The sequence below is a fragment of the Salvelinus alpinus genome, chromosome 20 (genome assembly GCF_045679555.1).
Source record: "Salvelinus alpinus chromosome 20, SLU_Salpinus.1, whole genome shotgun sequence".
In the NCBI taxonomy this organism is placed as follows: Eukaryota; Metazoa; Chordata; class Actinopteri; order Salmoniformes; family Salmonidae; genus Salvelinus; species Salvelinus alpinus.
In genome coordinates, this window is record NC_092105.1 from 43,078,605 (window position 1) to 43,094,139 (window position 15,535).

At 43.6% G+C, this 15,535-nt stretch overlaps 1 long non-coding RNA gene across 1 annotated transcript; it reads left to right on the plus strand.

Moving 5' to 3' along the window:
• The first annotated feature begins 279 nt into the window (after positions 1-279).
• On the plus strand, positions 280-3,470 carry LOC139547239 (uncharacterized). Its single transcript, XR_011669371.1, has 2 exons — positions 280-524; positions 3,151-3,470. It is a non-coding gene; the product is annotated as an uncharacterized lncRNA (long non-coding RNA).
• The last annotated feature ends 12,065 nt before the right edge of the window (positions 3,471-15,535 follow it).

A 15,535-nucleotide genomic window follows, 5' to 3' on the forward strand; every position in this document is an offset into this window, starting at 1 on the left:
GTGGAGCTGGCTTCGCAGTCCAGAGTTGAGTTTAAAGGGTCTAGAGCAGGCCTGGGCAACTCCAGTCCTCGGTGGCCTGATTGGTGTCACTCTTTTGTCCCAGCCCCAGCTAACACACCTGACTCCAATAGTCAACTAATCATGATCTTCAGTTAAAAATGCAATTAGTTTAAATCAGGTGTGTTTGCTAGGTATCGGAAAAGTGTGACCAATCAGGCCCCCGAGGACTGGAATTGCCCAGGCCTCATTAAAGACACACCCTCGTCCACTTACCCTCGCCTTATGCCCTTGGGGGAGTCCCCACCATCATCTTGTAGGGCGGTCCAAATGATTAGCCAAGCAAGGGAAGTTTGCAACGTAAGCCCTTCAGCCCTCGTTTTTAGTCGAGTTTGCGAGTGTACAATTATGTTCACTCTGGTGCCTGAAACTCCCCATAATTAAATTCGCAACGATTGTACACCCGTTAAGAAAAGTCTGCCCAAAATTAAAACCTCAACATCAATATATGGAGTCAACATATAAGTGTAAGTAACTAATGCACATGATGGTGTAACGGATGTGAAATGGCTAGCTAGTTAGCGGGTACGCGCTAGTAGCGTTTCAATCAGTTACGTCACTTGCTCTGAAACCTAGAAGTAGTGTTGCTCCTTGCTCTGCAAGGGCCGCGGCTTTTGTGGAGCGATGGGTAACGACGCTTCGTGGGTGTCAGTTGTTGTGTGCAGAGGGTCCCTGGTTCGCGCCCGTGTCGGGGCGAGGGGACGTACTAAAGTTGTACTGTTACATTGATGCTGTTGACCCGGATCACTGGTTGCTGCGGAAAAGGAGGAGGTTGAAAGGGGGTGTGAGTGTAACGGATGTGAAATGGCTAGCTAGTTAGCGGGTACGCGCTAGTAGCGTTTCAATCAGTTACGTCACTTGCTCTGAAACCTAGAAGTAGTGTTGCTCCTTGCTCTGCAAGGGCCGCGGCTTTTGTGGAGCGATGGGTAACGACGCTTCGTGGGTGTCAGTTGTTGTGTGCAGAGGGTCCCTGGTTCGCGCCCGTGTCGGGGCGAGGGGACGTACTAAAGTTGTACTGTTACATTGATGCTGTTGACCCGGATCACTGGTTGCTGCGGAAAAGGAGGAGGTTGAAAGGGGGGGTGAGTGTAACGGATGTGAAATGGCTAGCTAGTTAGCGGGTACGCGCTAGTAGCGTTTCAATCAGTTACGTCACTTGCTCTGAAACCTAGAAGTAGTGTTGCTCCTTGCTCTGCAAGGGCCGCGGCTTTTGTGGAGCGATGGGTAACGACGCTTCGTGGGTGTCAGTTGTTGATGTGTGCAGAGGGTCCCTGGTTCGCGCCCGTGTCGGGGCGAGGGGACGTACTAAAGTTATACTGTTACAATGGCACAAACACATCTCATAAATGTAATTATGTTTTTGTTTAGTTAGCTTTTGGAAATTGTAGAAATAAAAATGTTTCCTTCAGAAGTTCCAGCTAGGCAGGCTAATGTTATTTAGCTAATTATTTTGCTTGCGATCATACAGTAGATGTATATTAATAATTATATATCTAATGTAAGTATACATGCAATCATAATTGACTGTAGCGCACAATCATCACGGGATGAACAAGTGATGAATTTCCGCGCAAGGGCAGTCCATTTAAGATCATTCTTTCCTCCCTTGCCCTGCAAGTGTGTACTCGTCAGACATCCTCAGAAGTGTCCGCTTAATTCGAGGGCTGAGGGGATAGGATGTGTCTTTTAGGTGTTTGGAATGCAGCCCTGGTCTACCCTGGTTAGTCCTTCAAAGTAGGAGGATACATATGCAAATAAAACATGACTGGTCATTGGTCAGAATAATCAGATGGTAATGTCATGCTGTGGACTAAAGCCCACCTGAACAGCTGAAATTCCAGGTGTTTTTTTCCCAAAAAGCTCTTACACTAAAAAAAAAGCTCTTACACTCCGACATTTTTAAAATTTGGCGCCTGATTCGGAGCCTGATTTTTAAAATGTCGGAGTGTTATTTCAACCTGGTATGAAAATATCTTTAAAAAACGGGAAATCATGTTTTTGACTGCACTACCCCTTTCAAAAAAAAAAAAATCTAGAAATTCTCAAATAGTTTGACAACCCTGTTTGAAGCTTTTAAATTAAATGAAACTCAACCGCTTATTTACAGTTTACATTTTAGTAATTTAGCAGACGCTCACAGACGCTCAGTTATTGCATTCATCTTAAGATAGCTAAATGGGACAACCACATACATTATCTCAGTCATAATAAGTACATTTTTCCTAAATAAAGTAGCTATCAGCAAAGTCAGTGCTAGTAGGGGGGGAAAGAGTCAAGTGCGGGTCATGTACAACTTTGAGCACCTCTATTTCCTGAATGTTTTGGCATTCAGGTCCAAAATTCCACTTTCTGACCACTTCTACCATGGGCAAGTACTGTATGTACGGAAAGTTTCATTCAAATAAAAAGGGGTCAAAAGTGATGGAAATCAAATGGAACAACCCGATTGAAAGTTGCATAACTAACTAAATAAATATGACAAGTTCTTCATTGATTGAGTCTTTACCAACTTTAATTATATCTCACATCACTGAAGAGCAAAATCTTAAAACAACAAAATCTTAAATCAATTATGTATGGCGTCTGACAGACAGACCTGTAGATAGCAGCCATTTTGTAGTTGTCCCTGGAGGCACGGATCTGAGTTAGATGTTGCTCTGGTTTTATAGTGTCCCTCAGCCCTGACAGCATGTGACACATCTCAATCTGCTGGCTGATGACGTGTCCAAAGAAGTTGTCGGTCACGTTGACTGTGACAGTGGCTACGACACATCCATTCTCCTCACACACCGCTCCTCTTTTGGAAGAGCACAAGGAGTATGCACATACAGAGATAATCCTGTCGGTCACATACATGAAATGAGATGGCAATCGGGACATGATGACAATACAACCAGGTTTAACTAAATGCAGTTGGATAAGAGGGAGGGGTATTTACGCTCAAGTGTAAGAACATCACTTAAATATTCAGATGATAGGGACAATGTGATAGTAATTCCTTATTCTGGTTTTAATTCAAAACCCTCCTGCTGACTTTCCAGTGTATTATCTCAAAGAACTGCTCTCCCTCTATAACCCCACCTGCACCCTCAGGTCAAGCGATAGCCTGCTCCTCCACACCTCCACCACCAAGCTCCGCTCCTTGGGCCTTTAAGCTCGACCGGCCCCAGGCTCTGGAAGGCCCTACCGGAACACCTGAAGGCACCTGAAGACTCTGGGCTCCTTTAAAACGGGCTTTCTGTTGATAGCTGTGCTCCTTGGTGTCTTTGTCCCTTGTAGTGTCAGCTGCGTTCTTTGAGTCGGTTGCCATGTCTAGTTGTCTATTTTCAATTTGGTTTTTATTTTATGCAATTTGAGATTGTTCTGTATAATGAAAAGCGCTTTACAAATTAAATTCATTGTTATTACTAGCAGTAATTCCTTTTGACAGAGACTGTTAGCAATATGTACTAATCTGTCAACAGCAGCAGAGAATCCAGTATCCAGTAAATCAAAAGAAAGATGTGGTGGGTAACAAGGACTTATTTCACATGTAACCTGCTTTTTGGGAGATGTCTTTGGTACAATCTTTTTTTAGATCCTCTATACATATTTAACAGCCACATTTACATGGACAGGCTTGATTGTGTCATTTTACCAACGCAATAGTTTAGTCTAGATGAATAAGTTGTGAATGTGTGCGGGGAGAGTAAATGCACTTTTCATGATTGATATTCATGAAATCAGGCACACTTTCAGAAGAGATACGAAAAGTGGTTGTTATTCTTCAGTAATCAGATTCTTTATGTGAGCTCTGAATTGCAAGCCATTTTTTGGGGGGGGAAACTCAAAATAGCTTATCTGGATATGTGTCAAAGGTTTCCCATGCATATACAAAGCTCGTTGAAGAAATGTAAACAACAGTATAGGTAAAACCTGATGTGTCATTTCACAGAGTAAATATCTAGCCTTTTCTCCCAGTTGAACAGTTTAGCAGTTTCCCCACATGCGAAGCATGTGTGTAGACGGACATTCGCGTTATCAACATAGAGGCCATGCTTTTGGTGGGTCGATGGATTCGTATCTGGCACAGGTCAATACCTCCCCACAGGACAAATAGGCTTTTAGACGGACACACCCATTTTAAAGGAACATCATCCATGGCGGTAACGAGGCTATGATGAGGTAATTCCTCCCACTGTAGAGTGAACAAGCTATTTAGAAGCCCTGCCATAAAATCCGTCCTACTTTTTCAAACAGGGAGCGATTCTTGGCACGGTTGAAGTATTTCCCATGTTATGAGGTCATACTGACTTCTGTGGAAAATCTACGGTAAAGATGGGGCACGGGAGACTCAAAGCGTCAAAAAGGCCAGGGACAGCCTTCGTCCAGCTGACGTATACATCAGTGAGGTGCTCATGAATTGTGCTGGAATTCACTCATGGATAAGGGAGTCTTTTATGAATACATAGTCCAAAGTGTATGTTTATGGCACATTTGAAACCTGGAAAATTTAACTTTGTTTAATATAGAAATGTATTACCAGTTTATTATTGAATTAGAAATATGTTCCAAAAAGGGATGCAAAATGGTGACAAACTGTAACCTGATAATTTTTTTATGCAAAACCATCCTGAAAAGCCTCCATCGGATTGATGTGCTCAAAAGAGGCATCCTGTTGCAACAATACACTTGCACTCTAAAAGTCCCTATGGGGGTGTGACAACCAGGGCCGGATAACTGAACAGGCATGCAGGGCACGTGCCCGGGGCCCCCGACCTTCTTCCCAAATGAGTCCTTTTTTCAGAGTAAAGAGAGAAATTATCCCATATCTTTTACACTGACTTATCATTTATTTTATTTGTACACATACATTGTTCAGGAGTCATCCCAAATACAACATCCGTCCTCTGAGCTTGGTAAGCTAATGGATAGCAAGTGCTGCAGAGTCACTCAGTAAATGGATTACTCTTTTGCATGCTTTAGTTACACTCCAATAGCAACCAAAAGACAAACATAAACACATTTTAGTCCTAGTCCCAGACATCTGTTACATACAGCCTTATCATTGACATCCTTTTGGACTGTTTGTGCAGGGTATGTTGAGGATATCCCTTTACTTGAAAAGCCTTTCAAGACAATTGGAACCCACCAAATGAAAAAAAATTGTGAAAAATGATCATGTGTATTGTCAACATATTTCAGGATATGGGATAAACACAGACGTTGCATCTGAGAATTATGGCCAGTTGAAAGTGTGCTGCTCAAAAGACCATATTAAAGTTATTTCCAATATGAAGTGGCGACAATTCATTACAAAGGAATGTTGATTTAAAACTATCTGCATGCACATAATGCAACTGCTCAGAGAAGTTCTATAATTTCATTTCTATGTCAATATGACTCTGTGATTTCAACACTACTCTACACAGACAAAGTGCAAGGGAATTGGAACCAATGTGAATGACATGTAAAGGAGTAGATAGCCTTCTATTACACCATCTTGCCAATTTCCCACCTCCTTTGAAAGCAACTCTGTGCTAACACTCGAGTAATATATGTATGATCAAAGTCATTTACAGGAAATCTGCCCCCTGTTCTTCAGATCATCACCACTGGCTATAAGAAATTCTGCTTTATCTGAACATCAACTGCAATGTCATAATTTAGTTCCTGACATGGGTACCAGTTATCATATCTAAAACATAATGATAAAATGCTTTGCTCACACTGATAAATTATACACTTAGTGTACAAAACACTGCTCTTTCCATGACAGACTGACCAGGTGAATCCAGGTGAATGCTATGATCCCTTATCGATGTAACCTATTAAATCTATTTCAATCAGTGTAGACGAAGGGGAGGAGACAGGTTAATAAAGAAGGATTTTTAAGCCTTGAGACAATTTAGACATGGATTCAGAGGAGGAATGGGGAAGACAAAAGATTTACGTGCCGTTGAACGGGGTATGGTAGTAGGTGCCAGGCGCATCGGTTTGAGTGTGTCAATAACTGCAACGATGCTGGGTTTTTCACACTTAACAGTTTCCCATGTGTAATGGTCCACCACCCAAAGGACATCCAGCCAACTTGACACAACTGTGGGAAGAGTGATGTGTATTCATGGATGGCAAAAAAAAATAAACAAAATAAACAAATGTATCTTTCGTCTCTGTGTTTCATCATTTTCCTTCAATTCGCAAGAGGCTGAATGTATGAGAGAGCATCTGAGCCAGCGAAACAGTGCCCCTCTGTCTCTCTATGTGTAGGCCATCTATCTGATGCTGTTTGGTCCAAACGAGTATGACATTGTTGCCACCCGTACCATTGAAGGCAAGAGAAGCAGCGAGCATCTGACCTCCCTTGACAAAAACGGTATAAAAGTTTGCCAATTAGCGTTGAGCTAACCTGAGCGAGCTCAACTGTGAATGGTCCTGGCACACTCAAAAAAAGTGTCAAGGGAAGCCAGCTTGGATTTGGCATCACTCCTATCAAATCCCATTGAGAGCATACGTCATTGACAGAAAAACTTGAATTGTTGCATCTCATTGTGTTGTTGTCCTCCGGTGGCTAGCTAGCCAGCTAGCTAAAATTGTCCCTTTCCTAAATTAGCCATGGATGGAGATAGGGATTTGGACTTGTGATTTTACTTAATTCGCCGTACTGGCCAATGATTCTGATCCAACCATTAATTCAATCATTGTTGAGCACCTGGCCTGAGTACAACTCAATATTAGGAAGGTGTATATTGGTGGCTATGTGCCTAATAACATAATGTGTATGTAAGCAGGTTGTATAGGACATAGTCAATGAAGACTTGAACTGGGTGCTGGTGGAAAGGACACGTTCATGACACTCACCCACTTTTCTGTGCCTGTCCTCGGATGCACTTAACAGTGAGTAAAAAAAACAGCCTTGTTTCAGTTGATGACAGTTTGTTTTAATCCTATTGAGGGGTCTTCCAATGTTTTCTCTTAGTGCCCATCTGGGGCCTTGGGCATCCGTCTTCAATTCACGCAAGTACATTCAGTGTATCACAACAACCACAATATTCAGTAGGGATTCATATTCTGAAAGACTGTCTACACAGCTACCAGACAAGTTATTCAGTTTACTTACAATTAACAGACTAGATAGAAGATTAGTCAACAATGACTGATGATGGTTTCACAGGCTAGACGAGCCACAATCTTTTGATTTGGGAGATCTGGCAGTGTTTCGACCTGGAGCATTTTTGGCATGGGAGCGTTTCTTCTCCAAGATGAAAGGTTTTGGCAAGTGTGGGACTTGAGGGAAGGGAACACAGCCACTACCTCACTCTCCAACCAAGGTGCATGAATTGAGGAACAAACTGAAGTGAAGAAGAAATTCAGCAACTCTTGGAGGACATTGGAAGTTGATTTGAAAAAGAATAATATTGACAAACCAACGTGTTTAGTGGGAAATACGTCGCCATTTTCATTTTGAAGGAAACAGGTGGAGTAACTTAAAGTAGCAGGCGTAAAAAAAACATCTGAGCGTAGTGATGCACCGATATGACATTTTTGCCCGATACCGATATCCAATATTTTCCTTGCCCAAAAAAAACGATACCGATAACCGATATTTAAAATTTGAGCGGCCTATTAAGCATTCCATTACAGTTAAATAGTTAACACACACACATGGACGCAGCGATCTAAGGCACTGCATCTCTGTGCAAGAGGTGTCACTACAGTCCCTGGTTCGAATCCAGACGAATCCACACACACACACACACACACACACACACACACACACACACACACACACACACACACACACACACACACACACACACACACACACACTGACCAAAAAGTTATTTTGTTGGCATTTACGTATGTCCCCATTACCAGTAAAACATAATCAAAACCTATTTCTTTCAGTTACTTGCCGTGGTGTTTTGTTGTTCATTTGTTCAGTCGTTTCATTCTCAACCAGGATTTCTATGGAACGCCGTTTGGGTCTTTGCATGTCAAAAAAGATACACGTCAAATAACACTATATGACGTGTCAAGTAAGCTTGTTGACCAATCAGGACCTGAATATGACTGCACGTCACATAATAATTTAACGTGTTCATACATTTTTTACATAGTTATTACACATTGATTACACTATCACTCGTATTTCATATGTCACAATGATTCATCGATACGTATGCTATGATGTTGGTATTTAACGCAAAAAACGTTGTGACTAAACTACCGGTAGAGTTGAAAATGTAATGGAAACACATTGAACTTTCCATTTTTTTTTCCGGGTACATGAAACATTTTCCGAAAAACAACATTTTGTGTGCACTATGTCATCACGCACTGATTTTTATTTGCAACAAGTCATTTTGGTGGAAACCTGGTGGAAACACACCTGTAGCTAGGTTTCCGTCCAATTTGGCGACAGATTTTCATTTCAATATTCTAAAATCCGCATAAAACATGCATTTTCCCACCAAAGATGGATTTCCATCAAATTGAACAGTTCCGGATAAAAGGCTGTACGTGATGATGTAGTGCACATAAAAATAACTTTTGCGGTTAAATTCCCATGTACCGAATAAAACATTTAATGTAAATGGGTTTCCATTGCATTTTCAACTCTACTGATGGTATGGTTTTGCCACAAACAAATGTTGTGTTATATAGCGAATGTGCCCACTCTGGCCTTGGCACGAGCGCTCTAGCCAACAGCTCGCAGATATAATGTGGGTATAGTCTACTACATCAGTGGTTCCCAAAATGTGGGGCGCACCCCCCTGGGGGTCGGCTGGTGGAGCGGGGGCGCATGGATATGCCCACCCACCCCTCAGTCTGCGGGGATGTTCCCCAATGCTGGAAGGGGGGACTGAGTAAAATGGTTTGGGAACCGCTGTACTACATGATGAGATTATTATGGACAGAGCGAGATTACTTTTACTTGTCAAGCATCGATCAACATGTCACCAGAATAAGACCCTCAATATTTATTGGAAAGTAGCATTTTCACCACCCTGTGAAACTCATCATAATTGATTTAATCTGTAGCCTAATAAACTGTATGCTTTCCCAAGTCTTAGTGGGAGGACCACACACCATATCTTAGTGTGACTCCAAGTTTACTTTGATATAACGGTTGGTTATTATATCAATATTTGCTCATACATGCGTTTCCACTGATATTTCTCGCATCATTTACCAACACAAAAAGATCCCACTTTGTCTGGCATATTTAGTTTTTGTCGACATTTGGAAAGTTTACCGACAAATTTGCTGTTTCCATCACGCCTGTCATCACATTTTTTATCTGAGGTACTTTACTCATATAAAAAGGTTGGATGGAAAGCTAGTTACTGGTGGGTAATTAAGTGATAATGCCCGAGAAGCAAGTGTTTGGAGGATATATTGGCACCGGTGTTGTTTATACAACTGGTTAAAGAGCAGTGTTACTATCAAGAGCAGTGTGCAGGTTTCTTCTTTTTTTCTCATTTTATTCAACTGTTGCCATGCAACTTCAAAAAAAGATAGCTCAGATGTGCGAGTGCTTTTTGCATTTTGAAATACAACGGGTTACCAACATATTCAAATAATGATTAACATATTTTAATTAAAAACGTTATTTTGATTAATTTATTCATACTATTTCATCCTTCCACAAAAAAAACTAATCTAGGGTGGCCGGCTGGTCGTTTGCCAGGGACGCGACCTAGTCGTTCAGTCTTTTTGTTCTGTATCTATGGATGCGACCCAGTCGTTCGTTCTAAATGTTCCATTGCCATCCCGGCTGGCAATGTTCTTATCCCTTGCTTGCTAGCTAGCCAACTACTGCTATTTTACAGTCATGTCAAACAGTGGAGACAGAGTAACAACAGTAGCTGCATTTGTTTAAGCTGTTTTCTCGTGACATTTATTTGGATACATTCATAACAATGAGCTAATGAGATACGATTTTGCCTGGCATAGAAAATGTGCTCTCTCGTTAGGACACTGTTGTCGAAGAGCTAGCCAACAGCACAACTAACACAACAACTTCAAACTGAAGCTGGAAAGACTGCAAACTAGCTGCACTTCGTTTGGTTTTACCTTATTTCAAACAACTTTTCTTTGTATATATCCATTAAAATGAAACCAGCGGATTCATGATTTCGACTGGCTGAGAAACGCAGTCTGCCTCTCTCTCTCGTCCCGACCCCTACACGTTCAGACAGACAGCAAGGTTAATACAAATCTCCACTGTTGGAGATCAAGTTTATAACTTCCCTTACTGGGCTGATGAGACTGTGGATTGCACAGTCAGATGGAACAGAGTAAATAGGCATTTTAACCTCATAGATTTAGCCGGTGGTAACTTGTGGAATAGACACCGGCTGGAATGCGCTTTTAACCAGGATTAGACCCACCCGTTGTACAAATGTACATATTTTCTTTTTGCGGATTTTAGAATATTCATTTTCCATTCTGTAGCCAATTGGATTGAAACCTAGCTGGTGTCATAAAGGGAGGAATAGGAAGATATTGCAGATTATTACCAATCCCAAACACCCAGAAAAGGCTACTCTCCTCGATGCTATCCTCACAAATAATCCTGATAGATATCAGTCTGGTGTTTTCTGTAATGACCTTAGTGATCACTGTTTACAGCCTGTGTTTGTAATAATGGCTGCTCAGTGAAACGACCTGTCCTGATTTGTCATAAACGCTTGCTAAAAAACTTTAATGAGCAGGCCTTCCTTCATGAACTGGCCTCTGTAAAATGATATAGAATCAGATTGATCCCCTCTGTCGAAGACACTTGGACCTTCTTTTTTTATATTTTCAGTGGTATTGTTATTAACAAACACAACCCCATAAAGAAAATGAGAATTAAAAACAGGTTCAGCCCCTGGTTCGACTGTGATCTTGCAGTGTTACTCCACCTCAAGAATTACTGACTGGCTCTCGTTTAGGCAAATGCGAAGAAAGTGCACTCAGACTATCCAGAAGGCCAAAGTTAGTTACTTTAAGGAGCTGTTCTCTCTCTGTGGGTCTAACCCCAAGAAGTTCTGGAAAACGGTTAAAGACCTGCAGAATAACCCCTCCTCCTCACAGCTGCCCATGTCCCTTAATGTTGACAGGGTTGTTACTGACAAGGAGCACATGGCTGAGCTCTTTAAATATGGACTTCATTAAGTCAGGATTGCTATTTGACTCAGCCATGCCTCCTTGCCCGTCCAACATTTCCTCATCTCTCAGCCCTTCTAATGTCACTAGCCCAGATGTTCCTCCCTCTTTTCCCCCTGCCCCGCTACAAAGTTTCTCCCTGCAGGCAGTCACTGAGGTGTTAAAGGAGCTCCTGAAACTTGACCTCAAAAAAACATCTGTGTCAGATGGTTTAGACTCTTTCTTCTTTAAGGTTGCTGCCCCTGTCATTGCCCAGCCTATCTCTGACCTTTTTAACCTGTATTTTCTCTATGGGGAGGTTCCCATGGCTTGGAAGGCAGCCATGGTTCAACCCTTTATTTAAAGGGGGAGATCAAGCTGATTGTAACTGTTACTGATTCTAACTGTTAGGCCTATTACTATTTTGCTTTGTTTATCAGAAGTGTTGGAAAAACTGGCTTTCTTGATGTCTATACTATTCTCTCTGGTATACAGTCTGGTTTCCGCTCAGGTTATGGATGTGTCACTGCAACCTTAAAAGGTCCTCAATGATGTCACCATTGCCCTTGATTCTAATCAATGTTGTGCTGCGATTTTTATTTACTTGGCCAAAGCTTTTGACATGGAAGACCATTTCATTCTTGTGGGCTGGCTAAAGAGTATTGGTGTCTCTGAGGGGTCTTTGGCCTGGTTTGCTAACTACCTCTCTCAAAGAGTGCAGTGTATAAAGTCAGAACATCTGCTGTCTCAGCCACTGCCTGTCACCAAGGGAGTACTCTAAGACTTGATCCTAGGCCCCACGCTCTTCTCAATTTACATCAACAACATAGCTCAGACAGTAAGAAGCTCTCATCCATTTATATGCAGACGATACAGTCTTATACTTAGCTGGCCCCTCCCCGAATTATGTGTTAAACGTTCTACAATAAAGCTTTCTTAGTGTCAAACAAGATTTCTCTGCCCTTAACCTTGTTCTGAACACCTCCAAAACAAAGGTCATGTGGTTTGGTAAGAAGAATGCCCTTCTCCCCACAGGTGTGATTACTACCTCTGAGGGTGTAGAGCTTGAGGTAGTCACCTCATACATGTACTTGGGAGTATGGCTAGACAGGAACACTGTCCTTCTCTCAGCACATATCAAAGCTGCAGGCTAAAGTTAAATCTAGATGTGGTTTCCTCTATCGTAATCGCTCCTCTTTCACCCCAGCTATCAAACTAACCCTGATTCAGATGACCATCCTACCCATGCTAGATTACGGAGACATAATTTATAGATTGGTGAGTAAGGGTGCTCTCGAATGGTTAGATGTTCTTTACCATTCGGCCATCAGATTGCCACCAATGCTCCTTATAGGACACATCATTGCATTCTATACTCCTCTGTAAACTGGTCATCTCTGTATACCCATCGCAAGACCCACTGGTTGATGCTTATTTATAAAACCCTTTTAGGCCTCACTCCCCCCTATCTGAGATATCTAATGCAGCCCTCATCCTCCACACACAACACCCATTCTGCCAGTCACATTCTGATTAAAGGTCCCCAAAGCACACACATCCCTGGGTAGCTCATCTTTTCAGTGTCGCTGCAGCTAGCGACTGGAACGAGCTGCAACAAACACTCAAACTTTACAGTTTTATCTCATTCTCTTCATTCAAAGACTCAATCATGGAAACTCTTACCGACAGTTGTCTCTACCTTCTTGCCCTTTGTGCTGTTGTCTGTGCCCAATAATGTTTGTCCCATGTTTTGTGCTGCTACCATGTTGTGCTGCTACTGTGTTGTGATGCTGCCATGTTGTGTTGCTACCAGTCTGTGTTGTCATGTGTTGCTGCCTTGCTATGTTGTTGTCGTAGGTCTCTCTTTATGTAGTGTTCTGTTGTTTCTCTTGTCATGATGTGTGTTTTGTCCTCTATTTTTATTTATTTTTATTTTTAATCCACCCTCCCCGCAGGAGGCCTTTTGCCTTTTGGTAGGCCATCATTGTAAATAAGAATTTGTGCTTCACTACATTTACATTACATTTAAGTCATTTAGCAGACGCTCTTATCCAGAGCGACTTACAAATTGGTGCATTCACCTTATGATATCCAGTGGAACAACCACTTTACAATAGTGCATCTAACTCTTTTAAGGGGGGGGGGGGTTAGAAGGATTACTTTATCCTATCCTAGGTATTCCTTAAAGAGGTGGGGTTTCAGGTGTCTCCGGAAGGTGGTGATTGACTCCGCTGACCTGGCGTCGTGAGGGAGTTTGTTCCACCATTGGGGTGCCAGAGCAGCGAACAGTTTTGACTGGGCTGAGCGGGAACTGTACTTCCTCAGAGGTAGGGAGGCGAGCAGGCCAGAGGTGGATGAACGCAGTGCCCTTGTTTGGGTGTAGGGCCTGATCAGAGCCTGAAGGTACGGAGGTGCCGTTCCCCTCACAGCTCCGTAGGCAAGCACCATGGTCTTGTAGCGGATCCGAGCTTCAACTGGAAGCCAGTGGAGAGAGCGGAGGAGCGGGGTGACGTGAGAGAACTTGGGAAAGTTGAACACCAGACGGGCTGCGGCGTTCTGGATGAGTTGTAGGGGTTTAATGGCACAGGCAGGGAGCCCAGCCAACAGCGAGTTGCAGTAATCCAGACGGGAGATGACAAGTGCCTGGATTAGGACCTGCGCCGCTTCCTGCGTGAGGCAGGGTCGTACTCTGCGAATGTTGTAGAGCATGAACCTACAGGAACGGGTCACCGCCTTGATGTTAGTTGAGAACGACAGGGTGTTGTCCAGGATCACGCCAAGGTTCTTAGCACTCTGGGAGGAGGACACAATGGAGTTGTCAACCGTGATGGCGAGATCATGGAACGGGCAGTCCTTCCCCGGGAGGAAGAGCAGCTCCGTCTTGCCGAGGTTCAGCTTGAGGTGGTGATCCGTCATCCACACTGATATGTCTGCCAGACATTTTTATTTATTTATTTTTATTTTATTTTACCGTTATTTTACCAGGTAAGTTGACTGAGAACACGTTCTCATTTGCAGCAACGACCTGGGGAATAGTTACAGGGGAGAGGAGGGGGATGAATGAGCCAATTGTAAACTGGGGATTATTAGGTGACCGTGATGGTTGAGGGCCAGATTGGGAATTTAGCCAGGACACCGGGGTTAACACCCCTACTCTTACGATAAGTGCCATGGGATCTTTAATGACCTCAGAGAGTCAGGACACCCGTTTAACGTCCCATCCGAAAGACGGCACCCTACACAGAGCAGTGTCCCCAATCACTGCCCTGGGGCATTGGGATCTTTGTTTAGACCAGAGGAAAGAGTGCCTCCTACTGGCCCTCCAACACCACTTCCAGCAGCACCTGGTCTCCCATCCAGGGACTGACCAGGACCAACCCTGCTTAGCTTCAGAAGCAAGCCAGCAGTGGTATGCAGGGTGGTATGCAGAGATGCGATTCACCACCTGGTTATCAGAGGGGGGAAAGGAGAAGATTAATTGTGTGTCGTCTGCATAGCAATGATAGGAGAGACCATGTGAGGATATGACAGAGCCAAGTGACTTGGTGTATAGCGAGAATAGGAGAGGGCCTAGAACAGAGCCCTGGGGGACACCAGTGGTGAGAGCACGTGGTGCGGAGACAGATTCTCGCCACGCCACCTGGTAGGAGCGACCTGTCAGGTAGGACGCAATCCAAGCGTGGGCCGCGCCGGAGATGCCCAGCTCGGAGAGGGTGGAGAGGAGGATCTGATGGTTCACAGTATCAAAGGCAGCCGATAGGTCTAGAAGGATGAGAGCAGAGGAGAGAGAGTTAGCTTTAGCAGTGCGGAGCGCCTCCGTGACACAGAGAAGAGCAGTCTCAGTTGAATGACTAGTCTTGAAACCTGACTGATTTGGATCAAGAAGGTCATTCTGAGAGAGATAGCAGGAGAGCTGGCCAAGGACGGCACGTTCAAGAGTTTTGGAGAGAAAAGAAAGAAGGGATACTGGTCTGTAGTTGTTGACATCGGAGGGATTGAGTGTAGGTTTTTTCAGAAGGGGTGCAACTCTCGCTCTCTTGAAGACGGAAGGGACGTAGCCAGCGGTCAAGGATGAGTTGATGAGCGAGGTGAGGTAAGGGAGAAGGTCTCCGGAAATGGTCTGGAGAAGAGAGGAGGGGATAGGGTCAAGCGGGCAGGTTGTTGGGCGGCCGGCCGTCACAAGACGCGAGATTTCATCTGGAGAGAGAGGGGAGAAAGAGGTCAAAGCACAGGGTAGGGCAGTGTGAGCAGAACCAGCGGTGTCGTTTGACTTAGCAAACGAGGATCGGATGTCGTCGACCTTCTTTTCAAAATGGTTGACGAAGTCATCAGCAGAGAGGGAGGAGGGGGGAGGGGGAGGAGG